General features: G+C 32.5%; 1 protein-coding gene across 1 annotated transcript in view; it reads left to right on the forward strand.

Moving 5' to 3' along the window:
• Window positions 1-17,513: 17,513 nt before the first annotated feature.
• LOC129005124 (gamma-aminobutyric acid receptor subunit alpha-6-like) overlaps window positions 17,514-22,255 on the forward strand; it is a 28,214-nt gene continuing 23,472 nt past the window's right edge. Inside the window, exon 1 of the mRNA XM_054433937.1 lies at window positions 17,514-17,550. The gene's annotated coding sequence lies outside the window, so the exon portion shown is untranslated. The remainder of the gene's footprint in view (window positions 17,551-22,255) is intronic.

Raw genomic sequence — 22,255 nt, forward strand, 5'->3', positions numbered from 1 at the left:
TTCATTTACATTGGTTTGGGTGCATATCAGCTGTTTGTCAAGTCAATTGTTGTAAGTGTTGTGTAATGGCTGAATTTGAAGGCAGGGAAGCTTTTTGCCAGTTGGAATATTACATTAACCATTAACCAATCTGTTATTAGTGTGCAACGACACTTTAGAACCAGGTTTAACGATTATCCTCCTAGTAACCACTATATTGGCAAGTGACACTTGAAATTTAAGAGAAATGGCTGCATTTGAATGTTACTTGTAGTAGGGCTGAACTTAACAATGTGCTGCCTGAGATATGGAACGAGCTCGGTGGTCCGAATAATGACACACCCCTGAACTGGCCTACAAGATCTCCGGACATCACCCCCTGATTTGTTTTCTTGTGGGGATACATAAAAAATAAGGCGTACACACCACCATTATCAGATAGCATACTTGAGATCCAGCAACGGATTACCAATGCTATCGAAACAATAGACCTAGACACACTTTTCAAAGTCTAGCAAGAGCTTGACTACATTATTGACATCTGTCGTACCACAAGGGGTTCTCGTATCGAGCATTTATAGTTCTGTGTATCTGTGTCGAAACTTTTTGAGTTTTTCAAAAGTTGTAACCATTTTATTTCTTTGTATAACAAATAAAACTATATTTTATGTATGTATGAAATCATGAACATCATTTGTAATAACCCTGTCTCAGAAACCATTACCGAATTACAGAACTCTTTCTAGGTATACCAGACACAAAAAAACAATTATCCTTAGATAACATTTATGTTTATGTTAGTAAATCTATGATGAGATATATTTATACCAAGCTCACTATCTGATGAATAGTATGTTGGCACGTATCATGTTTAGTATGCAAATAGAGGGGCAATGCCTTTGGCAAACTATTGGTTATCAACCAGTTGTGTATATAACATAGATGTTTGGCGTATGCAGCATCTTCAATTAAGTAGGTAGCCTACTTATAACCCCAAAAAGCGATGAAATAGTTTTTTTTCACCACACCTTAATTTTTTTAGCTGTTTTACATACATCATTGAGCGGAGCGAAGCGAAGCGAGCGAAGCTCTTATACTACACTCCTGCTTTTGTTTTACAAATACTCCTCCTGAACGGCTGAAGCGATCTGCACCAAATTTAGCACAGTCATAGTAACCGACCATGGGAAGGTATAAATCTGAAATGGTACAAATCGGACCACAGGGCTTTTCTCTACGTGAATTCAAACTTTTGGAAATTTAACATGGGCCTTATGGGTTAATTGGTTGCCATGACATTATTTGCGAGATTACAATAAAAAGGTAAACAATAGTCGCAACATATGTTAGTTAACGAATAATCTAAATAGCATATTACAAATACCGTACAGAGAAAAAGGGAAGAACAATCGGATTAATATCATTGAGTATAATTTACTACAAAATGAAATACCAATAATTATGGTCGGCGGAATAAGGCTGATGCACCATTGACTTTAAATAATCCAAATAGCCATTCCATTTATGTGAGCCAAATCTAGGCCTACATACAATTGAGTTTGGATACTGCAAGTAGACATTCCATTGACGTGAACCAGGCGTACCATTGACTTTGGATACTGCAAATAGACACTCCATTTATGTGAATCAAATGAGCCACTGCTTTGGATCCTGCAAGTAGGTAGACAATTCATTTACATGAACCAAATGCACCATTGACTTTGGATACCGCAAGTAAACAATTCGTATCATTAACTTGGAATAGCCTACTGCAAATAGACATTCCATTTATGTAAACCGTCAATGACGTACCATTGACTTTGGATAATGCAAATAGGCATTTTATTTATCTGAACCAAATGTATCATTGGCATTGGATACTGTAATTAGACATTTAATATATGAGAACCAGATGAAACATAAACTTTGGTTCCTGCAAGTAGACAATTCATTTGAGTGAACCAAACTTATAATTGACTTAGAATACTGCAAATAGACATTCCATTTAAGTGAACCAAATATACCATTGACATTGGATCTGCAAGTATTTAATCTCATTTGCGAGGAACAGATTTAAAATTGACTTTAGAAAAGTATTGGATTAATATGCTAGCTCCGCTCAATATTGCAAGCATACAACTGCATTGCACACCTAGTTTAGCTGTTTTACATACATCAATTGGCTTAAAGTTACGTTTTGCTGGCCATGCCAGCTGTCATCGTTATTTGGGGACCGAGCAGGTTTTTGAGCGGGTCGAGCGAAGCTCTTATACTACACTCCTGCTTTTGTTTTACAAATACTCCTCCTGAACGGCTGAAGCGATCTGCACCAAATTTTGTACAGTCATAGTAACCAACCATGGGAAGGTATAAATCTGAAATGGTACAAATCTGACCATAGGGCTTTTCACTACGTGAATTTAAACTTTTGGGAATTTAACATGGGCCTTATGGGTTAATTGGTTGCCATGGCATTATTTGCGAGATAATAAAAAGGTAAACAAGAGTCGCAACATATGTTAGTCAACGAATCATCATCTAAATAGCACATTACAAAAACCGTACCGAGAAAAAGGGAAGAACAATCGGATAAATATCATTGAGCATAATTTAGGCTACTACAAAACCACAACACAGCTTACATTTACTACAGCTGATGTACCATTGACTTTAATCCATAGCCATTCGATTTACGTGAACCAAATATAGGCCTACAATTGAGTTTGTATACTGCAAGTAGACTTTCCATTTATGTGATCTAGACGTACCATTCAGTAATGCAGGCTTTGAATGGATACTGAAATTAGGAATTCCATTAATGTAAACCAAAGATACCACTGATTTTGGATCTTCACTGGATTTTGGATGGTACCTGATCTCAGCAGGTACCATCCTGGCCATCTGCTGATCTGCCCACGCCTAGACCAGTCTTGCACATTAGATGATCTTTTACATGCGAATGACAAAGCCATATCGGTAGCTAATTTTTGGAAAAGCGAAGTCTGATTTCCGGACACGGTAAGTAAGTACTGATTTTGGATACTGCAAGTAGACGTGAACCAGACGTGCCATTGACTTTGGATATAGCTTCAGACTTTTGATATATTAGGCACTCCATTTATGTGAATCAAATGAACCATTGCTTTGTATCCTGCAAGTAGACATTCCATTTAAGCGAACCAAATGTACCATTGAGTTTGAATACTGCAAATAGTCATTCCATTTAAGTGAACCAGAAGTAAGCCTACCATTGGCTTCGGATACTGCAGACAGACATATTATTTTATGTGAACCAAATGGACCATTGACTCACATTATTACTTCACATAACCTTAAAATTGTACTTGTGTTGATTATCAGTGTGCATCATTATTGTGGTGAATAGTGGTAATATGGTATAGTGTGGTGAAAATAGCGTTCGTACCACAGACCGAAATGGTTTTGCAGCTCTCGATCGTTTTAAGTTCTCGACTTTGTCTCGAACTTAGAACCCATCTGGAGTCGGAAAACCCTCATTTCAGCCCTAGGTACATTATTTTGGTCGTTTTGAAGAAATAAAAACAAACGATCCTGGACGTATGAATTGCATTCGTACCCATATGAATTTGCAGTCTCTACATAAAATCTTTTTTGATCCTGATAAATCAAAATCTCTTCTATTCCAGTAGTCAGTGAATCTTACTAACAAAGATTAGTAGACACAAAGGTACTTACGTATTAAACGGAGGCCACATTTTGTCAGCGCGCTGCGGCGGTTATGTTAGGTTGGGTTATCGTAAATATTATGCGTCTAGGACTTTCCTCGCTTCGTTATGAATCAAACGATACCAGACGAGTTATACTTTCTATTATGATAACCCAACCTAACATAACCACCGCAGCGCGCTGACAAAATGTGGCCTCCGTTTAATACGTAAGTACCGACACAAATCTAGGGGTTGGACCGTTTCTTTACAAACCCCGTTATAATTGTGAAAGACTCTCGGATAAATACTAATTTACGATATAAGTTTGAATGAAACCCATAACATAGAATGGAAGCATCACTAAAGTACTCTAATTGCAACTTAGTTTTTTTTTTACTCTTCTTAAGCTTTAAGAAACCTGTGCAAAACACACGTATGAGCAAAAAGTCACACCATATTTTGTATGCCCACATTTATATTACTACTTGTTTTATTAACCCAAGAAACTATACAATACCAAAGAAAATACTGTGTACAAAATTTTGTAAGTTTACCAAACGAAACATTCCTTCCTTAATGTTATGTGTCATGCTTGTAATGTGTGTAATTTCAAACCCAAACTACTAATGTATTTTTACCACCTACAACATACATTTTTTGTAAATAATATTAATACCATAGATTAACCAGAGTATGTTTTATCTGTGATAATACCTTTCTTTCATAAATTGGCTACTTTCCTAAAAATTAGGAGTAAATGAGGCAAAAGCCATTCGAGGCTTTTAAATAATTAAACACGCTCTAGAAAGGGAGACAATGATAATAGAAGGGAGAAGACAGGACAAATAAGACACTCTTCTTGCTTTTACTACTGATGAGGTACTTTTTCCTTCATAGAAACTTTCTTTTCCTGACAGTTGTAGCGGTACTTTCCTGTTAAAGGGACCATTCATTATTATCGATGATTTATTTTCTCGATATATCGATATTAACAAATTGAAACATATCAGCTGACAACTACGAAAAATATTGTTCAGTATCAACAAAAATTAATGAAATGAAACCTAACATAACTAACCAAACTTGCTGTAACATTTAAAAATTCCGTGTTTATAACTTGCCTTTTATATTCAAACCCAAACAGAGTTTTTAAATGGTACAGCAAGTTTGGTTGGTTATGTTAGGTTAGCTTAGAACAGTTTCATTTCTTAATCCATATAATAGACTATTTTAGCCTAAACAAGATCAGTTAGTTGTTGTCAATTTGTAATGGATCGGAAAACAAAAACATCGATATACCGTATCGAGAAAAAAATCATCGATGTTCCCTTTAACAGGAAAGTACCGTTGTAGCATTCAATGCTTACGCAATAAAATAGATCAACAATATAAGCCTATTAAACAAAATCGTTTAAACAGACAAAATTTTCGGCAACAAAAGGATAAAAATTATCAAGGTACCGGTAATAAAAAATAAAAAAAAAAATTAAGAAATACGGTTATGCAGGAGGGAATTCGTTGAAACAACAGATGGCATGGACACTCAATATGCACGTCAGTCTGTCGTCTGCTTCCGATTCACATTAGTCTGGCAAATTTGGAGGGAGAAGTTCCTTAACTTGTGGAGATCATTTTGTCAGATTACTCTATGCACTGGTTCTAATTACTTTGTTTAAATGAGTAACTGAAATCGGCATTACAATTACAAGCTGTGTTTAATTCAGATTATTAAATAAATAAATAATGGTGTGTAAAAGTTATTTATTTGTAAAACAGTGTGTTGTTTTAAATTGTAGGAAACTATACTCATGAGATTTATACGTCATATGAAATCAAAATAAAAGTAAAAGGATTTGTGGACAAAACTTAATGGCATTTCTTAACATGTTACATGACTTAGCATAGTCGTTCTATTATTTGTGTATCCCCACACTTTTAGAATTCTTTATGATTTACAGTCGAAACCCTGGTCTTGTTGATCTTACGTCAACCTTAGATTACTTCATAGATACGTACATTTCTCTATTAAAACAAGTGTGAATAAATTTAATCAGCATGGCATACCTTACACAAATAGTAGGAACTTTTATAACAGTTGTATGAAATTAGCAAACAAAGTTACTTTAACCCGATTTATTAAGTAACTATAAAAGATCTGTCGAACAGTAGGTAAATTGATTCCAAATCAATTATTTTGTGAACTGTAAAGCCTTTTACAATCTAATAAGTCCACGACATCGTCTGCGACTGTCACAATTTTACTTCAGGTTTAAACATTCTGCTTCGATACTTTTATTGCATTATTCAATCTCAATTATTGATTCTCTTTGGCAAAGACGTGATAGAGTTAAATATTGAAATCCCTTTTTAATAACTTGGTTTTTATTAGCGAATTTCCCATATAGGGAATAAGCTATTACCGTAGGTCTCATGGTAAGACCTAGACCCGGGACCGATTTACTTTTTCGTTTTGAGGTCCCCAGAGGCCAAAAACACCATCCGTTCAAATTCATATATATATATATATATATATATATATATATATTTATATATGTGTCCGTTAGCACGATAACTCGAGCAAAATTGATCCGATTTTGATGAAATTTGGTACAAACGTGTAAACCTACATTTATTCGAACGAGTTCGCGAACCAGCATAATCGGACCATGGGATCAGGGGTTTATGGGGGGTTTTATGGGGTAAAAATGGGTTTTTCTCATTTTTGACCCTAAAAACTTTAAATTTCTAAATTTCTCTCTAGACCATTTTGAAGAGCTTAAAAAAACAAATAATTTAGTATATTGAAGTGTTTTTGAATGTTCATTGACTACGGAGAAAATTAAAAAAATTGTAAATTTAAAATTCCCATGTTATTCTTATGGAGAATAAATAAACTGTTCTAGTTTGCTTGTTTATGGATATATTTTAATCAAATTTGGCAATTTGGTTTATTTCATACTAAGCTATCAATATTTCAATTGAAAAAACACACCTCAACATTTTCCCCGTAGCAGCAAACCTAACTACTCACTAAAATTAATGTTATTTAAATAGGAAATAAATCTGAAAATTTATAGGGAATATTTTAGTAGAAATCAAACTGGGTAAATGGAAATTCGCTTAGTTTGCAGGTTTGCTGCGACGGGGGTATTTAGATCATGTAGTTAAAAAAAATAAATCTATACAACTTTGTATTTTGCAATAAAATAATTTGAAAACTTCTTAGGATTACAAACAACTACCACAGTTAAATTAATAATTGTGCAAAGTATGTTAAACTAAGCTTATTCCACAACAAGAAAGCTTACAAGTCATAAGAATTGATTGGTTTATTGGTAGAGCATAAAATAGCAGGTTTTAAATCTTACGTTGCCAGAATCATTTTAAGTTATTATTATTCATTTTTTTTATTATTTAATTACGTATCCATATGAAAAATAAAGTAATCAATTTAAAGCAAATCCCATACTATCTTCAACTCCGACATGATAATGGGACCAATAATTAATATACATAAAATTAAAATCACGTTCAGTGAAAATGTAGTTGAACGTTGGAGTAAGCCACAAACATGGGAGCGTTTTACCAGTATCACTGTTAGTATTGTCCATTATTTAACAAGTGCATCAGTTTTCATGGACCGATGAATAGAGTCTGGTCAAACTGTGACATTATTTAACTTTGGCGACTCAGTCACAGAATTGTGACCGACCGATTCATCAACTGATTTATGATTCATAGGTGAGTAGTTCAGTGTTTTTGTTCTTTTTACTAGGCTCTATCTTTAGATTGTTTTCCCCATTACTTCAGACTAGGCCTAGAGGTTGTGACTTTATGACTGAAATAAAATTAATTCGTGATTGGTGGGATTAAAACCCGAGACCTCAGGATCTGAAGTCCATGGAGTACCCAATTCATATGTGGATAGTTCATTGAATACCCAGGTCACCTGGGAATCAGAGGCTTACGGGTTTGAGCCAGATGTCAGTAGATCTTTCTTGAGTTGAAACTGTATCCAGTTGTTTTTAATTAATTGAAGGTATTTTAATGATTTAAATTATCAAAAGATCTCACTAACTTACAAGGCAAAACAAATAATCAATGCATCTAATTAATCCATCACACAACTCATCTTAACCTCGGCGACTAGTACTTTTATCTTGGCAAATTTATTATTTTATAAATTACAAACTATTTCCTAATAGACGTACCGGTACTAAGATTTATTTTGCTTCATTCTCAAAATGTTGTGCTTGTTCGTTTACAATTTCTTACTATCTATTCTATATCTATCCATATCAATATCTACACAGATCACATACCATTATAAACTCATCCTTCACTAATTTTGGGGTAAAAATGCGCATTTAGGTGGCGTCCCCATCTCAGAAATTCATTGAGCAATTGAGCAAATTCCCAACACATGTAAAAGATATACATAAGAGTGTCTTTAAACGCCTCCGAAATAAGCAAACCTACATAAACTTCTATAATTTTCTTTGTTGGGAAAAATGCTCCATACCATATTGAAATAATATGGTATGGAGTATTATACTCTGGAAATCTCTCTAAAATGTCAATTGGCTGGACCAGCATGTTGGCTCAAAGTAATCACGATGTAAGAATATTTTATTACGCTAAATATAAATGTGTACACTTTAATTTATTTAAGAACTACTATAAATTTAAGCACTACTACAAACTAGGCAAAACAACTGATGTAAAATTTTAACCGCAACCATTTAAATCGTTGCAAAATTACTTTGGGGGAATTCGTTATCGACTTGATTGAGATCGGGATCAAATAGAGAAGTTTTTTTTTCATTTGAGGTAAAATCTAGTCTAGAATGTTTAATGTAATAATCACACAGTAACATCCCCCAAACTACGTAAAATACTTCTTTTAACTAATTTGCTGAACAAATAAACTGTTAGTTGTTCCAAATTTTCTTTTATATAAATGGCTATTGAGATGAGATCAAGTGAATACATTTTCTCATTTTAGGTTAAAACTAGATTAGAATTTTCGATGTAGTTAGCTTCCATGCTAATCACATTCTAACATATTACACAAGTTTGATCTTTACCTAACTTATATTTATCTCAAAATATTTAGCAAAACAATATAATTAGAACAAATCACAAGATATTTCTTGCATATCTGTAATCATGTGGTACACTAAAATTTTAAGTATGAAACACAACACTAAGCAGTATTATAATTCAGCCTATTACTATTGACGCCATATTGCTTAACCATTGGATATTGTGAATATCATCCTCATTCAGCGTATATTAGTAATCCTAATTTAGGTTGTACTACACTTGTATGTAGCTACATAACAAGCTTACAGAGTTAATGGGCGAACTTTGACCGTGTAATCTCTTATGTGAAGAGATTTCCCATGTTACCTATGTAGGCAAATTAATGGTTTACACGAATAAATTGTTCATATAAACTATCTTTAACCATCCATCGGATTATAAACTAACACCAGACACTTTTGAGACATTTCTAGTTTGAAACTCTGCGGTTCAACCTCTGGACTTATACTTGCTGTATAAATAATCAATAGGAAAAATATAAGGGAAACTAACAAACTAGGTAAATGTGAAACTAGTCTAGGCAACTAGGTAAATGGGAAAGTAGTCTAGCCAACTAGGTAAATGTGAAACTAGTCTAGCCAACTAGGTAAATGTGAAACTAGTCTAGCCAACAAGGTAAATGTGAAAATAGTCTAGCCAACTAGGTAAATGTGAAACTAGTCTAGGCAACTAGGTAAATGTGAAACTAGTCTAGCCAACTAGGTAAATGTGAAAATAGTCTAGCCAACTAGGTAAATGTGAAACTAGTCTAGGCAACTAGGTAAATGTGAAACTAGTCTAGCCAACTAGGTAAATGTGAAACTAGTCTAGGCAACTAGGTAAATGTAAAACTAGTCTAGCCAACGAGGTAAGTGTAAAACTAGTCTAGCCAACCAGGTAAATGTGAAACTAGTCTAGCCAACTAGGTAAATGTGAAACTAGTCTAGCCAACTAGGTAAATGTGAAACTAGTCTAGCTAATTAGGTAAATGTGAAACTAGTCTAGCCAACTAGGTAAATGTGAAACTAGTCTAGGTAACTAGGTAAATGTGAAACTAGTCTAGGTAACTTGGTAAATGTGAAACTAGTCTAGGCAACTAGGTAAATGTGAAACTAGTCTAGGTAACTAGGTAAATGTGAAACTAGTCTAGGTAACTTGGTAAATGTGAAACTAGTCTAGGCAACTAGGTGCAGTATCGATTATTCCCAGGATTGAACTGTGAACCTTTAAGAAAGAAGGCAAGAACTTTAACCATTCTGCTGCTATGTCAATCAGGGGTGTACAAATTTAAAATAATCGATTCTACCGTACTCGTAAATAAATAAACAGAGTTAAATTCAATAAAAGGATAAATCAAACAAAGTACATTTAATAGACCACTTAAAGAATTCTATAAAATCTATTGTGTAAAGACACAAATCTTCTGTCGAATTATAAAGCTGAAACTGTATTTTAGGCCGATCTAAACAAATATCTAATTTAAGGTTTACACGAAAACGCTTTAAAGGCAATTAGTTAAAGAGCTTCAGCCAATTGGCTAAACCAACGGCTGAATCGGGTAAATGGTTAAACAGTTAGACAAGGAGATATCCAGAAATGCTTTTATTTTACTACCTTATTTATAAAGTACCTTTGAGTTTGCTGGAAGCATTTCATCCTTCGCCACAGACAATTAAGGAATCAGCATGTATCACTTCATTTACTCGTACAGTATGGGTCACACCACTTTTATCATTAGAAATGTAATTTAGTTTCAAACAAAAATAATGTAACCACTTAACAACCTAATAAAATTATAATATCCAATTTTTAGCTATCCACATTTAAACGGTTAGGTGTAAATTAAATAAAAATGCCCCCACCGCAGCAAACCTGCAGGCTAAGCGAATTTCCATTTACCTGTCTGAATTTATACTAAAATATTCCCTTAAAATCGGCAGATGTATTTCCTATTTAAATAAAAATATGTTTAATGAGTACTTAGGTTTGCTGCTACAGAGAAGTTAATGAGGTATGTTTTATTGAATTTTTGATAGCTTAGTATGGAATAAACAAAATTGCCAAATTAAATTAAAATATATTCATAAACAAGCAAACAACATCAGTTAATTTATTCTCCATTAAAATAACATGGACACTTTGAATTTACATTTTTTTAATAATCTCCGTAACCCTTAGGCATACAACAACGCTTCACCATACTAAATTATTTCCTTTTTTAAGCTCTACATAATCATTTAGAAAGAGATGAAGAAATTTGATTTTTTTAGGTTTAAAAATGGGGAAAACCAATTGTTAGCCCATAACCCCCGTTCCCATTGTCCGATCATGCTGAATCGCGAACTCGTTCGAACAAATGTAGGTTTGAGGTTTACACGTTTGTACCAAATTTCATCAAAATTGAATAATTTTTGCTCGAGTAATCGTACTAACGGACATATATATATATATATATATATATATATATATATATATAATTTTAAACGGATTGTTTTTTGGCCTCTGGGGACCTCTAAACGAAAAAGTAAATCGGTCTCGGGTCTAAGTCTTACCATGAGACCTTCGTTAACAGCTTATTCCCTATATGGGAAATTTGCTATAAACATTTCGTTTTTGCTTTATTTGTTATCGGATTGTTACAACATATATGACACAAACATTATATTAAACTTAGCCGTTTTTTGTTTTTAACTTTTTTGGCGAGATTTTTTACAGGCATTTTCTAAAAAAATATGAGTTGATTCAAATTCCTCCTATCCTCCTATAAAATCCCCCCTCTCCGCTACCCTATTACCCCCTTACTCACCCTACCCTACCCTATTAATAAGCGTTATTCAGGCTGCCACTCAAATAAGTTATACATTTGACTATCAGTTATACTCACCAGAATATTTCGATATCTCATGCTCTATTATGTAACTCTCTGGCGCCTTTGTGAATTAAAATCTTTACAAATATTTGGATGTGGTTAAATACAAGTAAAAGAGTAATATTTTAAGGTTTGGTTACGATTTGTTAAAGGCAAAGGGCTTTTTTGTGTCCACAACCAGAAAGAATTGGTAAAACGTCGTTTTAAAGAAATTTGGTTTGACAGTGGCAATAAACATGGTTCAATTAACGTGGTTCATCTAAAAGAATAAAATTTTGTGTGTTTGTAAATCGTGTACGAACAAATTAAAATGAAAAACGTCTATGTTGACCTAAGGCCTTCTGAATTGACAATTTATGGGTCTATTTTTATTTGTAGGGATACACACATTTTTGGCATTACAATATTATTTCTATAAACAACAGCTATCAATATGTTAATTTGACTTTTAAAAATTGGTTATCGTGTACATTTATTTACTAAGGATATTACAGAACACAACATTTTTTTAACACTTTTTTGGACTCTCCAGAACAACTCAAAAAGTAATCTCGCATAAACCTATGCGTGATTTCATACGCGCATAATCATGCACGTATTTTGTTCAATAATATAATATTTTTATAATGACATGATTCATTAAAATAAAATATTTATCTGTTCTGAGCAGCAAGTTCAAACAATCTAGGTAGTGGTGTGAGGTCTGGGCTTTGTCACTTGGTAATGTTCATGTTGATCTTTACACAACTTAGTGTTCGCAATCACCCACAGTAGTCATTTGTAACTGGTTTATTTTCTACTTTACTTACTAAGACATGTTTGGATTACATGTCCGTTTATTAAATAAATACCCCCGCCGCAGCAAACCTGCAGACTAAGCGAATTTCCATTAACCTGATTGGATTTACACTAAAATGCCTCCATAAAAATAGCACATTTATTTCCTATTTAAATAGAATAAGTTTAACGAGTACTTAGGTTTGCTGCAACAGGGAGGATAAAAAAGATTTTTTTTTAATAAATTGATAATAGTTTAGTAAGAAATAAAAGTATTTTCCAAAATCGATCAAAATATGTTCATAAACAAGCAAACTACAACGGTTGACTTATTCTCTTAAGAATAACATGGGAATTTCAAAATTACAATTTTTTTGAATTTTCTCCGTAACAAATAGGCGCATAACAACGCTTCAATATACTAAATTATTTGTTTTTTTAAGCTCTACAAAATGGTTTAAAAAGAAATTGTGAAATTTCGTGTTTTTAGGGTCAAAAATGGGAAAACCCTATTTTTACCCCATAAAACCCCCCATAAACCCCCGTTCCCATAGTCCGATCATGCTGGTTCGCGAACTCATTCAAGTTTATCCCGCCTTACACCTTCAAACCAAATTTTATCAAAATCGGACAAAAACTACTCAAGTTATCGTGCGGATGGACACACATATATATATATATATATCTATATATAGATATATAAAAATTTGAACGAATGGTGTTTTTGGCCTCTGGGGACATCAAAATGAAAAAGTAAATCGGTCCCGGGCTTAGGTCTTACCATGAGACCTACGGTAATAGCTACTTCCCTATAGGGAAATTCGCTAAAATCGTAGAAACAGTATAGATAAAACACGTATTTAGATTTTATATCTTAGCAATGAAAAATAAACAGTATCAGCAATCTGAGACATACTTTCTTCCAGCTTGTCAACAACCTTTATCATGGGTAAGCGATGAGAGTAACTATGATATTTAATAGGTAAAATAGCAAAAGTTACAATAATTTTTGAACCGCAATTTTTACAGCAATGGAGGTTGCACTATTTTGTTAAGAATTATAAGAGCCATCACATACTAAATTCAATTCGGTTACGGATATAATTTCAAAAATTGTAAGTTTAAAATTTCCCTGTTATTTTTTTGGAGAATAAATAAACTGTTGTAGTTTGCTTGTTTATGGATATATTTAAACCAAATTGGAAATTTTTTAACTAACACTAAGCTATCCATATTGCAATAAAAAAACACATCTCAATATATTCCCTGTAGCAGCAAACCTAAGTACTGTACTCACTAAAATTAATGTAAATGAAATAGGAAATAAATCTTACAATTTTAGGGAATATTTTAGTAGAAATCCAGCCTGGTAAATGGAAATTCGTTTAGTCTGCAGGTTTGCGGCGGTGAGGGTATTTTTGGGGGTTTTTTATGAGAAAATGACATAGGTTACAATAACTTTATAACCATACCGGAATGGGAGTTCTACCATTTTATTCAAAATTTAAATGGCTACAAAATCGTTCGGGTCATTTTCGAGAAAATTCTATTTTTCCGTTATTTTATGGGGTTTATGAGAAAATCGCCATTAAAAAATAAAAATAAATAAATAAAAACGCCTAGAGATACTATGCATTAGAATGTACAAACCAAATTTCATCAAAATCAGACTACAGGTTTGGTCTATAGCTCTGTACACATCCACACATTCACACAGACACACCCCCACACGGACGTAAACCACTTTTTTGGGTTCAGGGGGACCTAAAACGGATACATCCACTCAAAACCCAAACTCTAAAAGGTTTATGAAATCAATACTATCTCCATATACTATAGGGGGAGAAAGTAAAAAGATTTTTCCACTTATTGTAAAATTTTTAAATGTAATATTTGTAATTCTTTGTAGATAACCAAAAATCCAAAATTCCAAATTTATTTCAAAATAAATTGTGCTTTGTAATAAGGTTTTTAGTAAGAAATCATCAATTTTGTTATTAATACGGGCCTAAACCATTTAAATTGTAAACAGCCATTTTAAAATGTAAATAAAGTTAATTGAAGTTGTTACTATTAACGGCAATAATAAGGTATCGATAATGTTAATAAGGATAATAATAACGATAATAAGGTAACAATAATGTTAGGTATTCTGTTTTACAGACAATAATAGAATCATCGGCAACTATTCACAGTTCGTTTGTTATTTGGTTAAGGATTTTCGTACAGCCCGTTGGATAAATTGCTAGTTACTCAGCTAAACTTACCTTATTTCTTTCGAATCGCCTCATTTTACGTTTAATACATCCGTAGGGACTTCCTAAAAACATTGTTCAAGGATTACAATTTACTATTTCTTCAGTCCAATAAAATCAATGGGTATATTTTAAATGGCTATGTACATCAACTTTATATTCAATGATTTGTAACAAAAGGGTCCTTCCAAATCCATTTCATAATCCTATTTTACAATATACATGTCGATGTTAAGATGTTGTTACATAATAACCTTTTTCGAACAGAAATATATATTCGTTCTACAGTAATTTTGCATTTTAATTACTATTATGTCGACTATTTTGTGTCATCCTGGTTGTTCAGTATGATGTGTGCATAGCACAAACATGCAAGAACAGAAGACCGAGGACAATATTGCATGCTATGTGACAAGGAGGCTGTTTTATTCAAAACGTATAAACATAGGACATACAAACGATTATATAGTTTATAACCCATTTAATTCAATAAGTGATCGTGGGCCACTAAGCATAATGATAAAAACGATCTCCCACATCCAAGTTCTTTGAAGACAACTATTCTACTTAATTCAATCTGTACTATGAAGTTATTTTCCTTTGTGGTCGTCATTTCATTTAAAATTATAAATAAAATTATTAAAAAGACCTGGCTAGAATAACTTCTTAGATCTGACTGGTCTAGAATACCTGAATAATATTATCTCTGTCCAATGACGAGACATATGAGGTGGCGATATTTTATCCATTTCCTTTTGTTTTATCATTCGTCCCCGAATATTTTATTTTAAAATAATTATTTTTAGGAGGGGGGCTATATATCACAAAATTGTAGTCAACTACAATTATTTGTTTAGGTTAGGTGTAACTGAAATGTTTAAATATTGTCTTGAAAACGATACACAAGTTCAAGATAAAATGTATGTCAATTTAATTACAGTTCGTCAACTACTAGCATGGACTAATATAAATGGTACCTAACCTCTAAAGTAGCGAGGTCTAAAACATTTAACTAGGTAAAGAACAATAGTTCGTTTGAAATCGTCTTTTTGATATAAGGAATCCTTGGAATTTAGCCGTGCTTACTCATAAATTAATTTAAAAATCAAAATATTTATTTGTGTAACTAGAGGCAAAGTGGCACATTATATAGTACACATTATATTTTTCATACAGTTACTATAAATCATATAAATAATTAGTCTTTCAAACACTCTACAACACGTTTTTAGGTCAGGTTAAATCCAAACATTGAACTGATGGGAAACGCTCCACCAGCTGATCGTAGTCCTATTATCTTTAAGTGTTGGTGTTGCCAACTTATTTTCAAACGTACACGGATTACGTGCATAATAAAAGTACGCTGTTTTGTGTTGTTTGGTTGGAATACTGGTGAGCGGCAAAAAAAACTGTGCGACAAAGTAAAAGGTGCGCTGCAAGAGTAAGTAAATGCAGCAATTAGCAGTTGTCTGTACTATAATAAGTGCAAGGAAGCCCACTTTGTCGGGTGACTGTAGGTAACACAATTTCTTATCTCATAGCGCCCTAGATATTTAAAGTATTAAAGTATTAACTGACCTCATCTACCTGAGGAATCCGTTATGGAAATTTCAGTATCTCTGCCCCTCTTAAAAACACCCTTATAATCCTTTCTAACTGTTGTGGCATTTTCAGAGTGGATTACGGTCATAAAACTTCGTGTCATTTTTAGTTCATCAAAATCACACTTCTCATCCCATTGTAAAATCCGAAGCTTGTTTTTTATGTCTGGCTCATGTTGGTGACACTGAGCTCTAGTGTCGTCAACAATTGTTTCTCTAGGGATAATTTTATGCTTTGTAATTTACATTTTAATCAGCTGATCAAAAAGGATGACTTCTACTAAGGGAGTATGTTTACTCTATGTTACTATGCAACCTTAGCCGAAGATATTTGCCAGCTGTTGACACATTATTGGTAATACAATATTGCAAGTAGTGTTTATTGGCTCGGCTGTCTGTCTCTTCTAGATACTAGGGTCTAGTGTTGCCAATGTGGTATCTATGTGACGATGTATATTACCACTACATGCCAAACATAAGGATGTACATCGTGGCATACTAATGTTAGTGGAGCACATACAATAGTGTTCGTAGTATTTACTAAATAATTGAGATGGTTATACGTAGTGAGGATAAAGTTATAGCATATCGCTTACCTACAATAGCCACTCGATGTAGTCTAGTCTATAGTATTGTATTGCATTGTATTGCATTGCATTGCATTGTATTGTGTTGTATTGTAATGCTTATGTCGTGATACAGTACTATCAGTACTTCTTTAATATGTGAGATGGATTTTACACAACTCTAGTTTTACACTGATAGTTATGTTCTGGGTTTAGAATACGTTCTATATGTAACACTAATAGGTAACATTAAATAGAAGATCTCTAAAATATAATTGAGGTTTCTACAAACAATCTAATCAGAAAATGGGCCAAGCCTTGATCATTATTCTATTTTTCACTAAACTCTTTTACGGTATCGTTTTTACATCACTTCAGCCTAGGACTAAGGTTTGCGGCATTATCACTTAGATAAACTCGATTGGTGATTGGCGGGATTTGAACCCGCTACCTTGGTTACTGAAGTCCCACAATTTACTAAACCTGCTAAAGAAATAGATAATCTTAGCAACAAGGCGTCTCACTCTATATTATTATCTGATTCCCCATTGATATATGGGTTAAATACGCGTAGTTACGTCCCCCAATGTTGGTAATATAGCAAAATGGTAAAACAGTAAAATGGTAAAATAGTAAAATAGGAAATTGGTAATATAGTAATTCCTTATTGCAGATTCACAGTGCGGGGCGGATGAGGCCACTTATTTTATTGCTGACTCTACAATGGTTGGGGTAAGTGCCCCCCCCCCTCCCCCTACTCATTAGCTTACATGTCTTTGCATCCACCCTTAGTTATCATGTAGGCCGTAATGTAGATGTGTTGTCCTTTACATTAATGTCAAGTTAAGCTGGAAGTTGTTAAGGATGTCATACAGGGTAGATAATGGACTGAACTGTGTCACTTATTGATATATCAGAAACTATAAGATTTAGAGAAAGAATTAAAAGGAGGACTTCAACTATTAGTCATATATGGCAATAAAATATTAATTCTACTTTTTCAAAAATAACCACAATTTTATTTAATTACATTTTTTAATTATATTCCTTATGGAAATTATATGACTTCTACAATGAAAATTGAATTTGAACACGTTTTTACGACTTTATTCTGTATTGTTACTTGTTTCGGAGTTGCTGTACAGATTCTGTATCCTGTAGCTGCTAATTGAGCTAGGAGAGGAAATGCAAAGCATAAACCAGTTTTTAAATTGCATCTACATTCTAAAAGATTTTAGGAATATTCGATTGCTGACTCAGCTGACTTATTTCAAATACACTGCAAAATAGAACGAGTGAATATCGATAAAAATATACACTTTTAATCTCGTGATCAAGTTGACACATAAGAGACTTATTTTTTTTTAACATTGACATATTTCAAATACTTTTTCTGGTCATGATTGTTTCAGTTTAACTAGCAGCCAACAAGCCAAAAACCTTGATAAAACTAACAAATATACTATTATAAACAATTTAATTCAAAATGATAATACCGGGTCTTACCTGTTAATTTGTTAAGACATTTATAGGAACAGAACCTAACTAGGCCATAGAGTCTGAAAATGGGGCGTATGAAAAAGTAAGATAATTATAGAATAAAACCTTCCCTGATTGCTAACTGATTCTGAATTACAAAGTACCGGTAATTAAAATGAAAATTAGATTAGTTTATGAATTTTAAAGATATAACATTTTGTGTGGCGTTATGTACTTATAGCTTAGAGTTAGTAAATCAATGACAAAGTGACAATAATTGTTATACAGCAACAAGTATTTATAAATATGTCACAATGGCGACACGTTTCGACGAGAGTCGCCGGTCATCATTAGGCCCAGTCTCCGATTGTAAAAAATCTATTTGTATATTTGTTCGAATTACTCTGTGATTTTTTCCGTAAACAATTTAAGGTAAAATGTCAATCAGTTGTAAAATACACCTTTAGAAGATACTTTATTTAACTTAAGGTCATAATAGTCTAGTTATGAATGAAATGTAGTGAAGCAATGAATGAAGTGCAAAGCGTCTACCAAAATACTCTATTAAGCCTCAACTTTACACAGCAAGGTCAAACGTATTTGAGGAACAACTTTTTATATGCCTTAGGTATTGAAAAGTGTTCTATGTGAAAATTGATCATAGTGTCGAAATCAACATCAACTTAATACTTTCTATGAACGAGTATAAGGAAGAAAAGTAATGGTAAACTAGTTTAACAGTTGTTTACTTTTGTTTTTGACATTTTTCATCTAACTTCCTAATGCACAAGATAATGCCATAAAAATAAAATATGATTTTATTATTTTAATTTATTTAAATCTAAAATCAACTTGCATTGTTCGATAACCAAACTGTAATCAACATTTCAACATATATCTGCAATCTATTTCCATCCCACCATTTTACACACGTGTTTTATCCCTGTTTGCAAAATGTTCCCTGGAAAACCTATTTAGGAGAGCGGCCTTTGAGCATTCGTTTTAAATGTGATTTGGAATCGGCGCCTTTGACAGACAGGCTAGGTGATGCAAAATAAACATAGTTTCGAGCTGGGTGATTTTAAGTAGTCGTAATATATGTCAATAAACATTTCAACATGAAAAGGTTTTGGGTTTTTTTTATAACATTCATAATTGTTCTTGAAATAAACCTCTAAATATGCTATTGTTATTTTTATTCTGATCTTAACTATTTGATGAGGGACAGATGTTTTAAAATGCAATGTTTAATGGTACAAACATTATTAAAACTAAGGCTACAAAATTCTTCAGGGGGTGGGGATTCGTGTAAACTGTGTATCAAAAGATTTATTTTAGGCCTTATATAACATTCAATAAGTAAATTGTAAATTAAATAATAATTTGGAAGCAATAATTTAGTAAGATTTTGATTCTGATTATTTTTTCTTTCCTTTGGTTGGTGTTAATGAAATGTAGGTAGGTATAGTACCAAAATGGATGCTGATGGAGTCTATAGTCTTAGTAAATAATAAAAGGAATTTTCTCACCAATCTTCAATACTTTGGGCAATTTGTCTTCAGGATAGTGTAAGTTAATTCTTCTTTCTTCAATTAATTTCAATATTAGACAACACTTTATTAGCGAATTTCCCTATAGGGAAGTAGGTGGCACGGTAAGACCTAGACCCGGGACCGATTTACTTTTTCATTTTGATGTCCCCAGAGGCCAAAAACACCATTCGTTCAAATTTTTATATATGTATATATATAGAGAGAGATTTATATATATATATATATATAGATTTATATATATATATATATATATACGTCCGTGAACGCGATAACTTGAGTAATTTTTGTCCGATTTTGATGAAATTTGGTTTAAAGGTGTAAAGCAGGATAAACATTAATGAGTTCGCGAACCAGCATGATCGGACCATGGGAACGGGGCTTTACAGGGGGTTTTATGGGGTAAAAATTGGTTTTTCTCACTTTTGACCCTCAAAACACAAAATTTCCCAATTTCTCTTTAGACCTTTTTAAAGAGCTTAAAAAAACAAATCATTTAGTATATAAAAGTATTTTTGTTCGGTTATTAGTAACGGAGAAAATTAAAAAAATTGTAAATTTAAAATTCCCATGTTATTCTAATGGAAAATATTGTCAAATGTTGTAGTTTGCTTGTTTATGGATATATTTTGATCAAACTTGGCAAATTTATTTATTTTGTACTAAGCTATCAATATTTTACTAAAAACACACTTTATTAGTTTCCTTGTAGCAGCAAATCTAGGTACTCGTTACCCCTAATGTTATTAAAATATATTTAATTGAAAATCAATTCAGACAAATGGAAATTCGCTTAGTCGGCAGGTTTCCTGCGGCGGGGGTATTTTATAATTTAAATTATTTCTCAATTTAATTTAGCACAGCTTTATAATTGCTGTTGGTCTGTTCTTGATGTAAACCTTTTCTTCGCTGTTCATTGTTGTCAATCATTTCTTCAGTTATATGGGGTTCACATATTTAAAATATGGGTTCAAATGTGTTTGTAATCTTGAACCCAGATGCATGGTATTTAATTGTAGAAGTTGTTTGGAATAATAATTTTGATAAGCCAATGAATAAATTTTATTACCGGTATAAATTATAGATATGTCGAGACAATATGGTTTTACTAATATTAACACATGTTATTTGGGGATATATAGGCAAATACATTTTTACATTATTTTCACAAGATAAACATGAATAAATATTAAAAATATAAACAAGATTTAGTTTGGAATTTAATTAATTACTATATTTATTTACAAACATTGGTTTTTCAGTCATTACATTCTGTTGTTGATTGAATAGCTTATAGATAACTTAAGTTAGTTACATTTATTAAACAACAATAAAAACTTTAACTGGTCATTAACTTACTAGATGGATACGAATTTTACATTTATTTAAAATGAGGGTGTTTTATGTTAAGAACTAGACATATTTTGCAGGTTTAAATTCATGGATGTGTTATAGGATAGTTTGCGACTAAAATAAAAAACAAGGATCGTAATCGAGCTCGTTTATTTTATATAATAGGATCCAATAGTCAATGATAATACTGTTAACCTAAACCATTATTCGTGTGAAAATGAAACTGATCGTGTTAATACTTGTCCTGTATTGTTGTTGAACGCAGAAACACGAAAATATAATTATGAGCCGATTGGTAACATCTCCCTCTGACATTTTATTTTCAACTTAATTTCAATTATATCTCGAAAAGAACACACTGAAAAACTACCAACGAAGACTAGGAATTATGATTAAAATTAAAATATGTTGATAATTTTTGTTTTGGTGAGTCTTATATTTGCATTTTAATATTCTTACATTGACTTTTTAGGTAACTGTAGATATCGTAGAAAATCCCATTTTGAATCTATATTATCTATCTAAGTTGTATAGTAATCTATCTATTATCTATCTCTATTATCTATCTATCTATGTCTATTATCTATCTACCTATATCCATTATCTATCTATTATCTATATAATAAGTTATCTATCTATCTATCTAATTTAATCAAAACTTTTTTTCTTTAAGATACCTAATGTCAACTATCATCTTACTCTATTATCGTTGTAGAAATCTTTAATTTGAACTTGTAAATGTGTAAACCACGTTAGACGATTTTGATATCAAAACATTGAAAACAGTGGAAATATTTTATGTACTGTATTATAAAATCTTCGAAAACCATAGTAGAATGTTAGAAAGATGGTAGAGACCTTTTGGTATTACCGTAGTAGTTATATCGATGGTATTACCTTAACAACGCTTTTAACACAACGTAGTTGGTATTCTAAAAGCGGAACTCTGTTGAGCTAATTCAATAACTTAAAGTAATCAGTCTTAAGACAAAAGTCTCACTTTACGCTCCCAACTTATTCCTGAATTTTTTCACGGAGGATAATTGTTGCTTGAT

Source organism: Macrosteles quadrilineatus, unplaced genomic scaffold, assembly GCF_028750875.1.
Source record: "Macrosteles quadrilineatus isolate MER2022 unplaced genomic scaffold, UCM_ALF_1.0 Scaffold_16__1_contigs__length_3527350, whole genome shotgun sequence".
Lineage (NCBI taxonomy): Eukaryota > Metazoa > Arthropoda > Insecta > Hemiptera > Cicadellidae > Macrosteles > Macrosteles quadrilineatus.